Below are 17,356 nucleotides of genomic sequence, written 5' to 3'. Positions count from 1 at the left end.
TTGCCATCTCTGCAGAGTCCATCAACTCGGTCTGCCATTCCACTCCAGTACAGACGTTTTCGTCTTTCCATCTCTGGGCTAGAAGCATCCAGGTGGCTGTCGTTGTGCACATAAACAGTCTTTTCTGGTCCTTCGGTATTTCTGCACCTACAATTCCTAATAAAAAAAGCTTCTGGTTTTTTAACAAATGTTATTTTAAACATCCCCCCCCCCAAATCATTATATATCATTTCCCAGAATTCTTTTACTACCTTACAGTTCCACCACATATGATAAAAGGTGCCTTCTTTCTCTTTGCATTTCCAGCAAATATTTGAACTTGTCCTATCAATCTGTGACCACATCAAACCACTGAGCCTAGAGCTTGCCGAGCAGAAGGTCAGCAGTTCGAATCCCCATGACGGGGTGAGCTCCCGTTGCTCGGTCCCTGCTCCTGCCAACCTAGCAGTTCGAAAGCATGTCAAAGTGCAAGTAGATAAATAGGTACCGCTCCGGCGGGAAGGTAAACGGCATTTCTGTGCACTGCTCTGGTTCACCAGAAGCGGCTTAGTCATGCTGGCCACATGACCCGGAAGCTGTACGCCGGCTCCCTCGGCCAATAAAGCGAGATGAGCGCCACAACCCCAGAGTCGTCTGCGACTGGACCTAATGGTCAGGGGTCCCTTTACCTTTATCAGTCTGTGACCACATCAGTCCAGCTGGGACTTACACTTGAATGGAAATGTTGAGACTTGGCAGTATGGAAATTAGAATCCAAATGGAAATGTTACCAATAGAAATTACGTTTTTCTTCAGAGTTGACCTCCTACCCTTTACACCGCAAAAAGAGTGAATTAATACTGCAGTCCAGCCACACCTACTTCAGAAGCCAGTCTTACTGAATTCAAGGGGGCTTACTCCCGGGCCAGTGGACCTAAAATTGCAGCCTAAATTACTCAAATCCATTTCCTGGCGAATACAGAGTGGTTCCCTGTCACACAGCAGAGCTGGTTCTTCCTGACCTTGTTCCAAGTAATGGAACTGCCCTGTAACTGCATGTCTAGAATAGACTTCTCTCTTGTCAACCGAGTCATATGTCTTTTCTTCAAACTCTTCTTCAAAAACCATTTCCTCAACAAACCAGAAACCCCACAGCTGCAGCAGGGCGTGGGTTTGCACCTGCCAACAGATGTCAGGTCAATTCCTGTCTCCTTCCCTTCCATTTTTGTTCTGAAAGGAGGGATTTGGGTGAATGCGGAAATGCTGGCTTCCCAAGAGGTGTGTCACTACTGCTTACTGGGAGAGGTGGAAGGGCAAAAAGGCAGGGACTCCATTTCTCAGCTTGGCTCCCCCTCCCCCCCAAGAGTTAGTCAAATTTCCAGGCAATTCTTCCCTTTTAACTTTTTCTCCATTTTTGGATGATGCCGTGGGATGGACACACTTCCACTCAATCCTACCTACATTAAAGTCTTTGATTTTTACATTGATTTCTAAGGGCAGCTCCCAGTTCCATCCCGGTGGACATTAAAACAACAACTTTTTTGTGAGAAACAGGAAATGATCCGTCCAGACAATGAAGTGATTCATTCTCCCATTTTTATACCAAAGTGTTTCTTCCTCCCTCCTCCCTTTCTAGCTGCCTCATTCCATTCCCTTTCAACCTTAGTAGTTGTCACTTTTTGGCACTCAATTTTCTATGTCACTGAGTCCTTATATAGATGTTTGGGGGACACTACCAATTAGGGTTTATTTTTCTTCTAAAGATTTTCTGGTGGACATCTGCAAACCTTGGGACTGCAACCCTAAATTTGCTGGTAACTCCTCCTTGTGCATGAGTTGTGCCATTTGGTTACAGCTGCATGAGCTTGATCTGGAATTAGAGGGAAGGATAAATGACAATTACTACAGCATCTCATCTGTTGTGAATACTGTCAAATGTTGGCCCTACTACAAAATTTCTGCACATCAAATGTGGAAAATAAATACCAAAGTATTTGCACTTCTGGAAAGTGCAGCATCAAATTTTACAAAACAATATGTTTTTTGGCAAATAATTTTTAATGAGGGCGTAAAACAATTTCAGCTCGAGAGCAAATCCATCTCCAATGAACTCTTAACAAGTTCAAATAATATTCTTCTGAGAAAAGTTTGTTTCATGTCTCTAGGTGGAAATATGAGACCTGCCATGTAAACACGTATCCCCAACAATTAAAACAGCTCCTTCTCTCCTAATAGCCTGCAACCAATGACTTTAGCATATCAGCGTTTTTCGCTTATACTCTCATATATATTATACTCTCATATATATATGAGTTTTGGCAGCCAAATTGTAATATGCCTTGACACTGGATTAGAGTATAAGTAGCTTTTGTTCATCTCATCAGTTCCAGATATAATTACATTTAGTGATCACGCAGAGTAGATGAATTTGAGTCCCATTAAGGTCTTCAAATTACTAGAATCGTTAAGAGGACGGTGGCTGTTATTAGGGCAGCAGCACGTCCCAGGAACTGAGGTGATCTGAATATCTGATGGCTGCAAGAACTCAAACCAAACCAAAACTATAATTTCAACAGTAAGAGCAAAACATTTCCAAAACAAAGTGTAAGCATTCTATACCTGATAGTTCATTGCAAACCATGCTACTGCTACTGCTAAGAATGGCCTTAATTGTGGGGCAAACTTCACCTCGATACTAGAAACCTAGAATACGACACGGGGTATTCTAGTCCCACCTAGTGCCTTCCATTTCCACTTTAACAGGAGGTAATGTGAGGTGCGTAACTTCTTGCAATGGGGAAGCACATTGATGCTATAGCTCTGGGGTCAGATTTCCCATGTTCAGAGGATGAGGCCATGGTTTCTGAGGTGGCAGAATGGGAAAAGGAATTACCCTCATCCCCTTATGGCCCGTGGTAAATCTGGCAATGAAAAAATTCTGTAGTGCTCCTTGATGCCCTAAGCAAGTGCCTATTTTGCTTAGTGGTTAATCTAGCCCTGGAATGGGGGGGGGGCAGAGGGTACAGCTGGGCAAGGGGTAGGGGTGTACCTAGGGCTTGGTTAGGGGCCAGGCCCGGGAGGGAGGCACAAAAATCATGCCTTTCCACTCTGGCTAGGAGCCCATCCACCCGCACACTCCCCGGGCTGTTGCTCTGCTGCTCTGGGAGGCTGGGTGAGGTGTTCAGGCTCCTCTGAGTGCTTTGGTGGAAGAATATGGGCCCCCTCCCCAGTCGGCCTGTGGCACTATTGGAACTGGGAGCACAGTGCCCAGTGGATGGAAGAAAGATGGAGAGGGTTGGCAAGAGTTGCAGGAGGAGGAAAAGGAAAGGGAGGGAGGGAGGGAGGAGACAGAAGGGAGAGCAGTGAGCTGAAGGAGGGAAAAAGGCAGGAAGGCAGACAGATGGATGGACCGATAGAGGAGGAGGAGGCGAGGCAAAACAGAGCAGACCTGACCCCAAAGGCTGTGGAGGAAGTCACGGGCGAAGCACGAAAGGTGATGAAACACAAACTTCTCGAGTTTCTGGTCCATGGTCTCTCCAAGCTTCAGAGATGCTGATGTCCTTGCCAAGGGTGCAAGGGACAGAGGGGCGATGATGATACAGTTCCTTGCCAAGGGCTCAAGGGAACCTAGGTATGCCTCTGGCAAGGGGAGGCAGAGCCAAGGAGAAGAGGGTTCAGGCTGGATGTGAATGGACCCTTGACTAGATCCAGCCTTGGGAGCTGCAGTTCCTCATCCCTGCTCTGTGTTGAGAATCTTAGAGGGACCGTCAATTTGGCTGAAAGAACACTGAAATATGGACATATTTCTGAACGAATCTAATCTTATTTAATATCTCCTTCAGCAAATCTGCCTATTCCCTTTAAAACATGGCCTCTTCCTTATGCTAACCTGATTTATGAAACCCCAGACACTTTCAGAGTGCGTCCCTACTAATACGTTAAAAACACATGTATTTCCACATCAGTGGAAGGCAAAACAGCACAAAGACTAGTGCCAAATAAACCAATTGTAGCAGAATAGAAGGTACGGAAACGGTGTTTCCATGCGCTGCTCTGGTTCGCCAGAAGCGGCTTAGTCATGCTGGCCACATGACCCGGAAGCTCCCTTGCCTGTAAAGCTAGATGAGCGCCACAACCCCTGAGTCGGCCACGACTGGACCTAATGGTCAGGGGTCCCTTTACCTTTACCTTGAAGGTTCGGAAATGTAAATGAATGTGAAAACAGATTGAGGCACTTCAGTACATCCCTACTTCCAAGTAAACTTGAGCTAGGACTTGGTTAGGACTAGGTGGTTTAATTCCACTGGGGAATACTTTTCCTGGATACTCAAATTTGAACATTTGCTTTTAATCAAGAGTTAATTTCAATGCGCTACACAAAGTAGGTTTTTAAAAGTCACTAGGCAGAAGGAAAGGAAAGAAGGATGGAGAGGGAAAGGAAGAATGAACCTTTTTGTATTGTCAAGGAGAGAAGGTAGGAGTATATCAATAGTAAAAGCTGGCTGATCTTCTTTCTCACGCAGATATCTATAATTTAGAACTGGTGCCCTACATATGTCCAATCTATTTTGGCAGAATTCAGCAGTTTTCAGATCTGCTTTGTAGGGCACGTGTTTACAATGACTAATTTGATTCCTGAGCTCACCCTGTAATGAGGCGAGCAGGGAAAATCATGGGGAACAAATATGCGTAAAGCTGTTGTCTGGCACAGCTACATTTCTCTCAGATATGCTAGAGGTATTATGCGAGGACGCTAGTCAACTCACCATGATGGTTTCATACCATTAGCCATTGCCTCCTCTCTTGGCGTAGGCGTGATGAATGCATTCCAAAGCTCCCTTGCAGACAAACATTTTCTTGCCATTATTATTTGCAAAATCCTTCTGTGGTAAAAAATAAACATACTGGGCTGGAATTAACAGGACCCTTTAATAAGCATTCTTGCTGAGAAACAGACAGCAACAACAACAATTTATAACTTGTACTCCACTCATTTGGTTGCGTTGCTCCAGCCACTGTGGGTGGCATCCAACATAATAATAATAATAATAATAATAATAATACCCCACCACAAATTATTGAGCAACATAATCTTCCCAATACAGGGCTGCCTTCAGATGTCTATGGAAGGTCATAGAATTGTTTGTCTCTTTGACTTCTGACTGGGGGGCATTCTACAGGATAGGTGCCACTACTGAGAAGGCCCTCTGCCTGGTTCCCTGTAACTTCGCTTTTTGCAATAGGGGAGCTGCCGGAAGGTCCTCAGACAGAGTTTCTGGATATCTGCAGCTCAAATATCTCACCAGTGGACAAACGCTGGCTCCCTTGGCCTGAAAGCGAGATGAGCGCCACAACCCCATAGTTGCCTTTGACTGGACTTAACTGTCCAGTGGTCCTTTACCTTTTTACCTTTATCTAGACAAGACATTGTCCTTCAGCCCTGTCTTCAGCGCCAACAGTATGGGGTATTAATACATATCTTCCTTACATTGTTACTGAACTTAACTACTGAAGCAGTAGTTAAGAGTGTCAGATCAACACTGGGGAGAGCCAAGAATCAAATTCCCACTCAGCCGTGAATTTCACTGAGTTATCTCTGTGCCTAAGCAACTTCACAAGATTGTTGTGAAAATGTGGGGAGTGCTGTATGTTGCCTTGAGCCCCTTAGAAAAAGTGGCATATTAATGTAATATACAATAAATGCAGTTCTTTGATCACTATCTATCATCTATCTATCTATCTATCTATCTATCTATCTATCTATCTATCTATCATCTATCTATCTATCATCTATCTATCTATCTATCATCTATCTATCTATCTATCTATCTATCTATCTATCTATCTATCTATCATCTATCTATCTATCTATCTATCATCTATCTATCATCTATCTATCTATCTATCTATCTATCTATCTATCTATATCTATCTATCATCTATCTATCTCTCTATCTATCATCTATCTATCTATCTATCATCTATCTATCTATATCATCTATCTATCTATCTATCTATCTATCATCTATCTATCTATCTATCATCTATCTATCTATATCATCTATCATCTATCTATCTATCTATCTATCTATCTATCTATATCATCTTATCCCATTGTTAGAAGCAATGAAGTTTAAGCAGGGATGCTCAAATGATGTGCAGGATTACAATCCTAAACTCTAACAGGGCTGTGCGAATTATTCTTTAGTTTTTACTTTGGGAGCAAAGTAGCAATTTTGACAGGAGGGAAATAGCTGTTTGTTTGTTTTTTATATAAAAAAGATACTTTGATGAATACCCACAGTTTGCAATGCAGATATGTTCTATGCTTATGAGGATATTTTATTATTTTGCTAGTTATTTATGCTGTTTCAAATGTGCCTTTTGTATTTGACTTCACTTAGTAATGCTTTCTTTTGAAATGTTTAATTTTTTTGTTAACTTTGCTCCGCTAAAAGTGCATTCTACAGTTGATCTGCTCAGTAGTGGGTTTTTTTATTTAAAAAATGTTTAGGATAATATTTTAGTTTCCTGTTAATTATGTTAAAGTGAATGTTAATTGTCTTTAAATATATACTTTATATTTGACTTTCTTCAGTAATGTTTTATTATGGATTGTTTTATTTGATGTCTTAATGTAGGTTGTAAACTGCTTTGAGATTTTCTCCCCCTAAAACTATAAAGCGGTATAGAAATGAAATTAATAATAAATTATGAATAATAATTAATACCGACATTTTGTTAGATTTTCCAATACTGTTGGTTGCCAGTCTTTCCCTTGGTCACTGCTTCTGCCTTATTCCTGAATTATTTACATGGCAAATGAAATCAGTTGAGAGAGTGAGGCCAGTGATTCTAGGAGGACCAGTCACATCAGTGACCCCAGCCAATCAGGGATCACGTAGCAAATGTGGATATGTCACTATGTTAGGTGGCCAATCAGATTTGGCTACAACATGATTGCATTATAGAGAGCAAATCAATTCAGCCGAAAGGAATGGGAAAGGAAAATGCAAAAGAACAGACATACATTTTCATGAACAACGCACATCCAATGCCTTTTACGTAGACAAAAATCTTCCCCAAAACAGCAAGTAGATTTGCTTCAGTCCTGTCACTAAACAATGTTACCATGATAGATATGAGTGGATTAGATTTGTGGAGAACATTCGTTTTAAAACAATTCACAAGAACTGCTCAAATATAGCATTTATGAATCAGGGAGGTTTCTGGCTTTTTGGCTTGACCTGAAATGCATCTCCATGGAAGTAAATTTCAATTGAAATCAATGGGATGTACTTTTCAAGTAAATGTGTTCAGGAGCGGGGTGTTAGTCACATAAGTATCCTTTTCTAGCTGAAGGAGTGATATATGCTGATATATAACCCACTGCAGACTAAAATTAATCATGGCAGTGGAACTAAATCAACACAGCAAATTTAGCCAAATCGCTCAAACCACCCAGCTGTTGTTCCTTGACAAACAGAAGCGGCAGGATCACAATGTGAAAGGACTCCCGTCGAAATAATACGAGAGGATTTCTCTCTTTTGCCTTACTCCTTCTGCTGCTGCATAAACAACAGAAAAGGGATCACAGGAAGGAGGAGCAAGAAATGCATAAAATCAAGTCTCATTGCAATCACTGCCACCGGAAACCAGGTAACACTATTCCCACCCCCCTCATTTATTGATCATCACTGGTGTGCTCTTACAGCTGTTAGTACACTTTTGCTACAAATATGCTCACCTTTTTATATTTATAAAGAAATAGGTCAAGCCAAACCAACAGGGGGAGGGTACATACAAGGCAGCTAGCATTTTGTATTTTAAACATGTTGGATGGAGGGGAAAGAGTAGCAGTTCAGGTTGAACAGTGTTACACAGTCATTTGATGATAAGGGAGGTAATGAACATGGACCTCAAAAACAGCAGCAGTATTTTAGGGAGGGCCGCATTTGGTGTTATGCAACTTCCAGTTTATATAAACTTCCAGATATGACCCTAGTTTCTTGAAATAAATGCTGCTATGCTGCCACAAGCCCATCTGGAAATGTTTCCCGTCAGTCTGCACAGCTCCCATCATGCCTTGCACCGCTGGAGCACTAGCAACAAAAGGAAAAGAGCAAATCACGTCTCTGAAGCTGTGTCGGCTGCTGACATGATCGATGATGCTGTTACGTCAAGCAGGATCCTGCTCAGAAGCAAATAAACATGACCTCCGGGGTGGGGGTGGGGTCATAACTTTAGGAGTTAAGATTATGCTGCAAGTCAAAATTATTACCTTTCTTCTTCTTTTTTTTTAAAAAGGGTGCTGTCCATTTGTATACTCTCCTCCTCGCATGACAGAGAGCTGCAGGGGTCCAACACCTCTGGTTTGGATCCAGACTCACTCATGCTTTTTGAGCAGACACACTGAAACCAATGGGACTTCAGTTAGTTATGAAATCAATAGTATGAGTAAACCTGGATCCGAGCTTTTGTAAATTAGGCCACTGCGGTGTGAAGACAATCCAATGGACGGTGAGGTGAATGTGAGGGCCATCGTGATGTATCTATTACTATTCTGTAGGATTGTGGAAGCTTAGTATTTGAACTCTGGTGAGGAGGCTACATCCAAGTTAGTAGAGATCAGAACGTCTCACCAGAGCCCTCTGCTGCCAGTCGTGAGGTTTTGCTTAGCTTTGCCCATCGTCGCCTCTCATTTGTTTCTGTGCTGCCTCTGCACATAGCGACTTTACTGCAACCCTTACCGTTACCAGTCTTGCAACTATTATCCCCATATGGCAGGCACAGGGTGCAAAAACTGAGGGTGAGAGGCAGTGGCTTGCTTAAGATTGTTCATGTCAGAAGTGAGATTGTCCTTCGGTTTTTCAAGTATTTTCTTCCTCTGCGAAAGAGGCTTGGATTTTATGCCTCATTCTCAGGGATACTGAGAATTTTGCTACGTTTTCAGTTTGCGGAGGGTTTTGAGGCTGCCTTATTGTTGCAAAGTTGCCAGGGGTATTGAATGTGCCTTTCTTTTTAGTACAGTGGTAAAGGTAAAGGTACCTCTGACCATTAGGTCCAGTCGCGGACAACTCTGGGGTTGCATGCTCATCTCGCGCTATAGGCTGAGGGAGCCGGCGTTTGTCCACAGACAGCTTCCGGGTCATGTGGCCAGCATGACTAAGCAGCTTCTGCCAAACCAGAGTTGAGCACAGAAACGCCGTTTACCTTCCCGCCGGAACGGTACCTATTTATCTACTTGCACTTTGACGTGCTTTTGAACTGCTAGGTGGGCAGGAGCTGGGACCGAACAACGGGGGCTCACCCCGTCGCGTGGATTCGAACTGCCGACCTTCTGATCGGCAAGCCCTAGGCTCTGTGGTTTAGACCACAGCGCCACCCGCGCCCCTTGGGTTGGTGGTACCTCAGGTTAAGAACTTAATTCGTTCTGGAGCTCCGTTCTTAACCTGAAACTGTTCTTAACCTGAGGTACCACTTTAGCTAATGGGGCCTCCCGCTGCCGTCGTGCCACTGGAGCACAATTTCTGTTCTTATCCTAAAGCAAAGTTCTTAACCCAAGGTACTATTTCTGGGTTAGCGGAGTCTGTAACCTGAAACGTCTGTAACCCAAGGTACCACTGTAAATACTTCTCCAGCATTCTGCAGCTTCTCTGAGTGACCATGCTTCCTCATCTGCAAAAGCCCCATTGGAGGTCTTACCTCCTGGGCTCTGGCTGAAATGTGAGCACCCAAGGAGGCTTCAGAGTACAAGCCACTGGTGAGATGAGTTGTAGAAGAAAAGGACACTCATGAACACCCTTCAGTCACATCAAAAGTAAGGCAAACACCCCGGGAACCCTGCACTGCACCCGTGATAATCTTATTTAAAGTTTCTCTTCTCTTTCATAATTTTCAAATGCCACTTTTCTCATTAATTGATGCAGAATTGGGGCAGAGTGGGGAGAGACAGGACAAGTATCCAACACAGCACTAATTTTAACCAGGAAATTTCTGGTTCACAGATCAGATTTTTCAGACCAGGTTTTACGTTGTGCAGGAGATCCATGATCTGATCTTCCCAGGTTTTTGCTTGCTTTAAAGCAGTTGTAGGGGCTCAGAATTTGATCTGAACAGAGGCACTGGGGTAAGGGGTAACCCCCTCCTTCTTTTCCCAATCAAAATCCTCCCTCCCTTATAGAGGTGTTGCTGGGAGGCTGAGCACATAATTTGCACCCACTGAGCAAAAATCAACAGGGGAGATTTAGAACAGGAAAACTGTGCAGGGGAAGTGCTTATTTCAAGCACATTTTTTTAAAAAGAACACTGGGAGATCTGATAGCTTTTAACTCTCAAAGAAGGTAGGCCCCAGCATATGTTATTAAGCACACAATATGCACATTGATATAACACCAGGGGATTTCTTTCAACAAGTCTACGATTCTATGATACTATGAAGCATTCTAGTTGTAGGATGCCTGTCTATCTGACGTTTTGATTAAAATAACATTTACCAAAAAAGTGAGGGTTGATTTTCTAAATATTTCTGCTGTTTTTTGTTAACCTAAGAAAAGCTAAAAATAAAAAATACTGAGATCCTAAGATACTAATATCTTGGTCGGTTGGATTATTGAACCTTTAAAATGGTAAAGGAGACTTGCTTGAGCTCCATGTTGAATTCTACTCATGTTGTTGAAATATGATCTCCCACACCACCATGCTGGTTAGCTCTCCTGTGGCGCAGTGGGTCAGTGTGTCTGGCTGTTAACCAGAAGGTTGTTGGTTCAATCCCCGCCACCAGGATGGCTAGAGGCAGAATTCCTGCACTGCAGGGGGATGGCCCTCAAAGTTCCTTCCAACTCTACAATTCTATGATTCTTTGATTCTGTGATCCCCCTTTATTTCTAATGCTAGTTCAAACAAACCACTCTCATGCATTGAGAAGGGTGCCTGGTCTTGCCTATCTGCTCCATTGACCATATCCCAACAGGGCCACCACATTCCATGAGAAGCAGTCCTATTACATGTACCAATCATGTACCCTCATAAAGTTCCTCCCCACAAAGTGAGGAGTTCTAAGTTCCAGCATCACTAAGGCCCCTTTCTTTTTTCTTTCTTTTTTCTTTTTCTTTTATTAAATTTCTGTTTTACATTTTAGAATATTCACTTAAACAACCTTAAAGTATCAATTCCTCTCTTTCCATGGTTCATTTTGCACAACATAAATACCTGCATATTTTTTGTTCTCATCCTGAAGCAAAGTTCTTAACCCGAGGTACTATTTCTGGGTTAGTGGAGTCTGTAACCTGAAGCGTATGTAACCTGAAGCGTATGTAACCCGAGGTACCACTGTATTACAGCCATCAAAACTTATTTACGTTGTTGAATTTATCTTAATGCTGCCCACGTTTTCAAATAAACACAAATTTCCTCCACATATTCAATAAACATTTTCCAATCTTCTTTATTTGGGACTTCGCTCATTTTCCATTTTGGGGCTAACGAAATAAAAGCCGCAGTAGTGGCATGCATAAATAACCTTTTCCGACACCTGAGAATTTCTGTCTGAGTTATCCCCAATGAAAAGGACTCTGTTATTGTTTTTTAAAGTACTTTTAAACATTTTTTTTAGTTCATTATGAATTATTTCCCAATACTCTTTTATCCTTTTACAGGTCCACCACATATGATAGAAAGTACCCTCAGTCTGATTAGGTAAGGCTCCTTTCCATGCTTAGCAAACACACGGCTTGTGGGGGGCAATGTCATTCACATCCATGGTAGGTGGGCAAGGCAACGCATACCCTCCAACATTTCTCCAATGAAAATAGGAACATCCTATCCATACCCTCCAACATTTCTCCGATAAAGGTAGGAAAAGTTGGACATTCCGGAATCAAATTAGAAACTGGGATGGCTTCTGTAAATCCAGGACTACCCCTGGAAAATAGGGACACTTGGAAGCTCCAGGGAAGGTCCTGGCAGCTTCCTTATACGTACTGTGCAGAAACGCACTCAGAGCCAGTGTGCTATAGTGGTTAGTATGTGGGACAAGGACCTGGGAGACCAGGGTTCAAGTCCCTACTCGGCCCTGAAGCTCACTGGATGACCTTGGGCCAGCCACTCCCTCTCCACCTAATTGACCTCACAGTTTTGTTGTGGGGCTTAAATGAGGAAAGGGAGAACCACGTACCTCAAACTTCTTGGAGGAGAAGGTGGGAAATAAATAAATAAATCTGAAGGAAATGGGCCTGGCTAGTTATACGCTAAACAAAAGCTGAACCTCCCTTGCACTTCAGAAGCAATTTGCACAGGGCCAGAGGGAAGTGGGTGGCGCTGTGGGTTAAACCACAGAGCCTAGGGCTTGCCGATCAGAAGGTTGGCGGTTCGAATCCCCACGACAGGGTGAGCTCCCGTTGCTTAGTCCCTGCTCCTGCCAACCTAGCAGTTCAAAAGCACGTCAAAGTGCAAGTAGATAAATAGGTACTGCTCTGGCGGGAAGGTAAACGGCGTTTCCATGTGCTGCTCTGGTTTGCCAGAAGCGACTTAGTCATGCTGGCCACATGTCCGGGAAGCTGTACGCCGGCTCCCTCGGCCAATAAAACGAGATGAGCGCCGCAACCCCAGAGTCGGTCATGTCTGGACCTAATGGTCAGGGGTCCCTTTACCTTTAGAGAACAGGGGTGGGTTGGTTGGGTTTGCGTTCTTGTGAAACAGTGGTCCCAACCCCCTTATATAAATCTTTGGATCTTTAGTCACCTATGTTCTATCATTCCTGTCTCCTGGGCATTGCTGCATCCTCAACAATTGGCTCCGCAGCCACACAGAACTCCCTAGAGGCAGTTGTTTTTTTTTACAAAAGATCACAAATGGAAGCAATATGTTGCAGGGCGGTGGGGTGGAGGGAGGTCTTTTCACCTAATTGTAGGAGCAATCCAACATCCTGTTTTTGTCATTCTAACCTGTTACCAACTTGGGTCGTTCCAAAGCGGCATTCCTGCATGCCCTCGACAGGAAGCAACTGCCATTTCCTCATATATATTTTTTGTATAGCTATTCTTTATTAGGTTACAATTACTTTGCATTAGCATTCAGCTCCTTGGCTCAGTGCGCAGGCAGATAAAGCAGGGTTTTTTCCTGAGAGCTAGGGTGCATATTACAAAATTTAATTTCTCGCCCAGGCACTGCTCGATAAACGCAGAGCTCTGCTTGCTGCGACACACCAAGAGAACACCACTGCCCTCTGGGTCTGACATCACATCTAGTCTCTGCTGCTTTGCATGAGTTGCAAAATCAAAGGGAAGAAATCATTGGAAACTTTATAACTCGGGGTTTTTTATTAAAAGGAGATGCTGTTTTTAAAGACTGCATAACGCACCGTGTTGCTCGCCTGATTTACTGCTTTTCGCTTCGCCCTCCCCCCTCTCTCTTTCGCCATAAAACCGCTGTAAAAATCATATATCATGCGAGCAAAAATATGCCCCCTTTTCTTTACGAAGCGGAGGGAAATCAAATACAAGGCATGTGATACATCAAATAACGGACATAAATGCATACTTTACAGCAAGCTGTTATTTCTAAACATCAGCATTCTGAAGCAGAAACGCTTGGGCAATGGGCTCTTTTGATTTCTGAAGAGAACTGTGGGTGTGAGGTTATCACTTCATTTCTCCCCATCGTGACCTTACAAGCCGATGCAGCTGCGCATAACAGATAGGAAACAGTAGCCGTGGCACCAACAATGGCCTCGCAAAAGAATTATGCACAAGCAGGATACAATTTATAGGGTGGTGTGCATGTGTGTATAACGTTCTCATTTTAAAAAATAAAAAAAGGGAAAGAGGACTTAATTGAAAGATGCCAGGGCTCAGATCTGGTAGCTGATAGCGGGCTATGAATATTCCGGCATGAGGGAGAAGTATTTGGTCTTTCCTTTGGGGATGGACTGTTGCTCAGTGCTTTGCATCAGAAGGTCACAAGTTCAATCCCCATCGACTCCAGGAGAAACCCCTGCCCAAGACTGTGGAAAACCACAGCAAGTCAGTACAGACAACACCGAGTTAAATGGACCACTAATCTGACCAGTATGGACCAGCTTCCTATGTTTTCCTGGGTGCTTTTATGCAGGGCCCTGAAATTGCAAATAGATCGTACCTCATGAGTCAGCATTTCCACGTCAACTCCTTGATACCCACAACACTCCAACATGAGCTGAGTTTTGCCGAGTTGGTCTCAGGATCCTGAAACATGGTAATGGTGAATGACAACGGCCAACTAATTGTTGGCTTAGCCATGGCTCAAGCGTTAAATCTGCAGCAAACATTGCCTTTCTGCTTCTCTCCTGCCTGCAAGACAGATCTCTCTGGTGCCTCATTCACATTCCCTCACAAAGCAGGGCTCGGCTTAGCATGCTTTGTTCTTGGGAATTTAACTAGATTGGCAACAGGCCAACACCACAACCCATGGTATCATAAGGCACATTATTTTGTAACATGCTCTAATAAGAACAGAAATGGGATGCAGGTGGCGCTGTGGTCTAAACCACTGAGCCTCTTGGGCTTGCCAATCAGAAGGTCGGTGGTTCGGATCCCCACAACGGGGTGAGCTCCCATTGCTCTGTCCCAGCTCCTGCCAACCTAGCAGTTCGAAAGCACACCAGTGCAAGTAGATAAATAGGTACCACTGTGGTGGGAAGGTAAACGGCGTTTCTGTGCACTCTGGTTTCCATCACGGTGTTGCATTGCACCAGAAGCGGTTTAGTCATGCTGGCCACATGGCCCGGAAAAGCTGTCTGTGGACAAACGCTGGTTCCTTCAGCCTGAAAGCGAGATGAGCGCTGCAATCCCATAGTCGCCTTTGACTGGACTTAATTGTCCAGGGGTCCTGTACCTTTACCTTACCTTAATGGTGAGTCCCCATGAGTTTCTGCTGATACGGTAACCACCGGTAGCATCAGATATGGCACCGTGAAGTTGCACATAGCAACTTCTGGAAGGGAGTCCAGACACTGCAGGCTGGGTGATTGATTGCTGTTAATTAACCTACACGGCATCCCAAAGCCATCCAGGAGGCAGTTGTGCCAACACACCTCCTGTGTGCCTAATGGTTGGTGCTGAGGACCCTCCGTGATGATGGGATTCGAAGTGACACGGAGTTTAGCAGACTGGACTCTCCCACTTGCTGAGCCCAGGATGCAACACTGTCATAAAGCCACAGGGGACAAGACATGCACAGAAATGGGGATCTGGAGCAGGAAGCAGCTGGCTGTGTATAGAGCCTTCTTGCTGTAGAGGCAGCGATGGGCAACTTCAGTTTGCTCATTCTTAAATTCAGTTCTCCACATTTCCACAACAGTTTGCAATAAATACTGATAAATGGATAAGAGTGCCCATAAAAATTAATCAGCATTTTGGTCTCTTGATGTATGCAATTTTGCCTAATAGACACAATCTCCCAAAGCAGTTTTCTCTAACGTAATGCATTCTTGTAGGTCATTTCACACTAATGTATGAGTAATAAGTAATCCGACGGGCTCTAGATAATCCTATAGTTTGAAAGTAATAGGTGAGTTCCAATTTAGCCCATGTGGGGATCTTCTGACACAGCAGAGCTTCTCCTTTCCTTGCCTTGCAGTGCTAAATCTTCTCTAGGGACTGGAGGATCCTATGGAACATACTTTGGAGGTGTGCTGGGGCCTGGAGAAGGGAGAAAGGTTTCCAGAAATCCTGTTGTAGAAGTGGATTTCCATGGTGCAAGTGGACAGACATCACTGGATGGTGCTGCTAAGTTTTTCGGGACTATCTGGCCTACCTTGTTTTTTAAATATTATGTTAGCACCATGTCTTTTTTCCTCATAACTGCACTGCAAACTTGTATGGGAGGTTTTTTGTTTTGTTTTATTATATACTTTGTGTTCTCATCTTGTATTTTTATGTTGTGACCTTCAGATGAAGGGGGGGTATACAAATTTAATAAGCAATAATGAAATACTAATACTAGCCACAACAAGTATGTTCTACCTCCCCGGTCAGAGGCAATATGCCTCTGAATTCCAAATACTGGGAATTGCAAATGGCAATAATGCTGCTGAACTTAGCCTCTGCTTTCGGTCTTCTCATCGGCTATCTGGGATAGCTCTTAATCTCAGGGTTGTGGGTTCAAGCCCCATGTTGAGCAAGAGATTCCTGCATTGCAGGGTTTTGGTCTAGACGATCCTAGTGGCCTCGTCCAACTCTACATTCTATGATTATATCTGGTCGGGTCCTCCATCATGGAGGTCACGTGTTGCGGTGAGATCACCAGAAACTGCTTCCCTGTTGTGGGGCGGGACCGTTTGGATGGCCACAATGCACCATTGGTTGCCCCTCTGTTGCTAGGGCAGAAATTTGGTCAGTTGGGTTGGCTATTGGCTGCTGAGGGGCTACATAAGCAGCTGCACGTCGCTGGAGAGTTTCACTTTCTTGCAACGTGCAGCGGATCACCCGCCCTCCTCTCCCTATATTTAGCGTTGTTCTTATGGCCTTGCTATGCCTGTCTAGGGGTCATCTGTTTTGGAGCAGGGGCCCAGTAGGAAGTTTGGCTGATTGGCTGGTGCCACTTGGTTTTTGCCTACCATGTAGCAAATCATCACAACTTTGTAAGGTTGGTGGTTAGGCATCTGGTTCAATGTTTTGGGGAGGGGACGTGGTTGGCTGTGCCTGCCCCTCCATTGCTGCTGCTAGGGAATTCCGTTAAAGGAATCCAGGGGCTCGCCTTGCTTTTGTCCGAACCCTGTCAAGGGGCTAGGGCCACGCCAGAGCCTCTGGGAGCATCTGGGGTGAGCTGTGAGATTGAAGGAGTTCTCGCTCCCCCAGGATGCTTTCCCTTACTGACATATGGTGGTGCCCAGTGTCAGTCCTGTTCCTGCCACCGTGCAGGTTCAGGTAGTCTGGAACCAATGCCTAAGCAACCACTCACATGCTGTAATCAATAAAGTCGTGGCCAAAATTTAATGCCAAAAACCTTAAACTAAAATCGGTGTCTATTGTGTCTTCATTTGGGGGTGGTTTTGGGGGTCTTCACACGCAACAGCAGGCTGGGCTAGGTGGGCCACACTGGCCTGATACAACAGGCTCTTGTGCCCAGTGGGTTTTTTAATGTTTTATTGTTTTCCATGCTTATTTATTTATTTATTGAATTTATATACCTCCTTATACCCGGAGGTCTCAGGGCAGTTCACAAAAAAGATCACAATATATAAAATCAAAATAAGAACAATAACCCAGTAACACCCCCACAAAAAGAGCCACATTCTAAAAGGGTATAGGGTGTCCATCAGGTCAACCAAAGGCCTGGTTAAAAAGGAACGTTTTTGCCTGGCGCCTAAAGGTGTATAATGACGGCACCAGGCGAACTT

Source organism: Podarcis pityusensis, assembly GCF_964106645.2.
Source record: "Podarcis pityusensis genome assembly, chromosome: 1".
Classification (NCBI taxonomy): Eukaryota; Metazoa; Chordata; class Lepidosauria; order Squamata; family Lacertidae; genus Podarcis; species Podarcis pityusensis.
The sequence above is the reverse complement of the archived record's forward strand: the minus strand, read 5'-3'. Positions refer to the sequence as shown.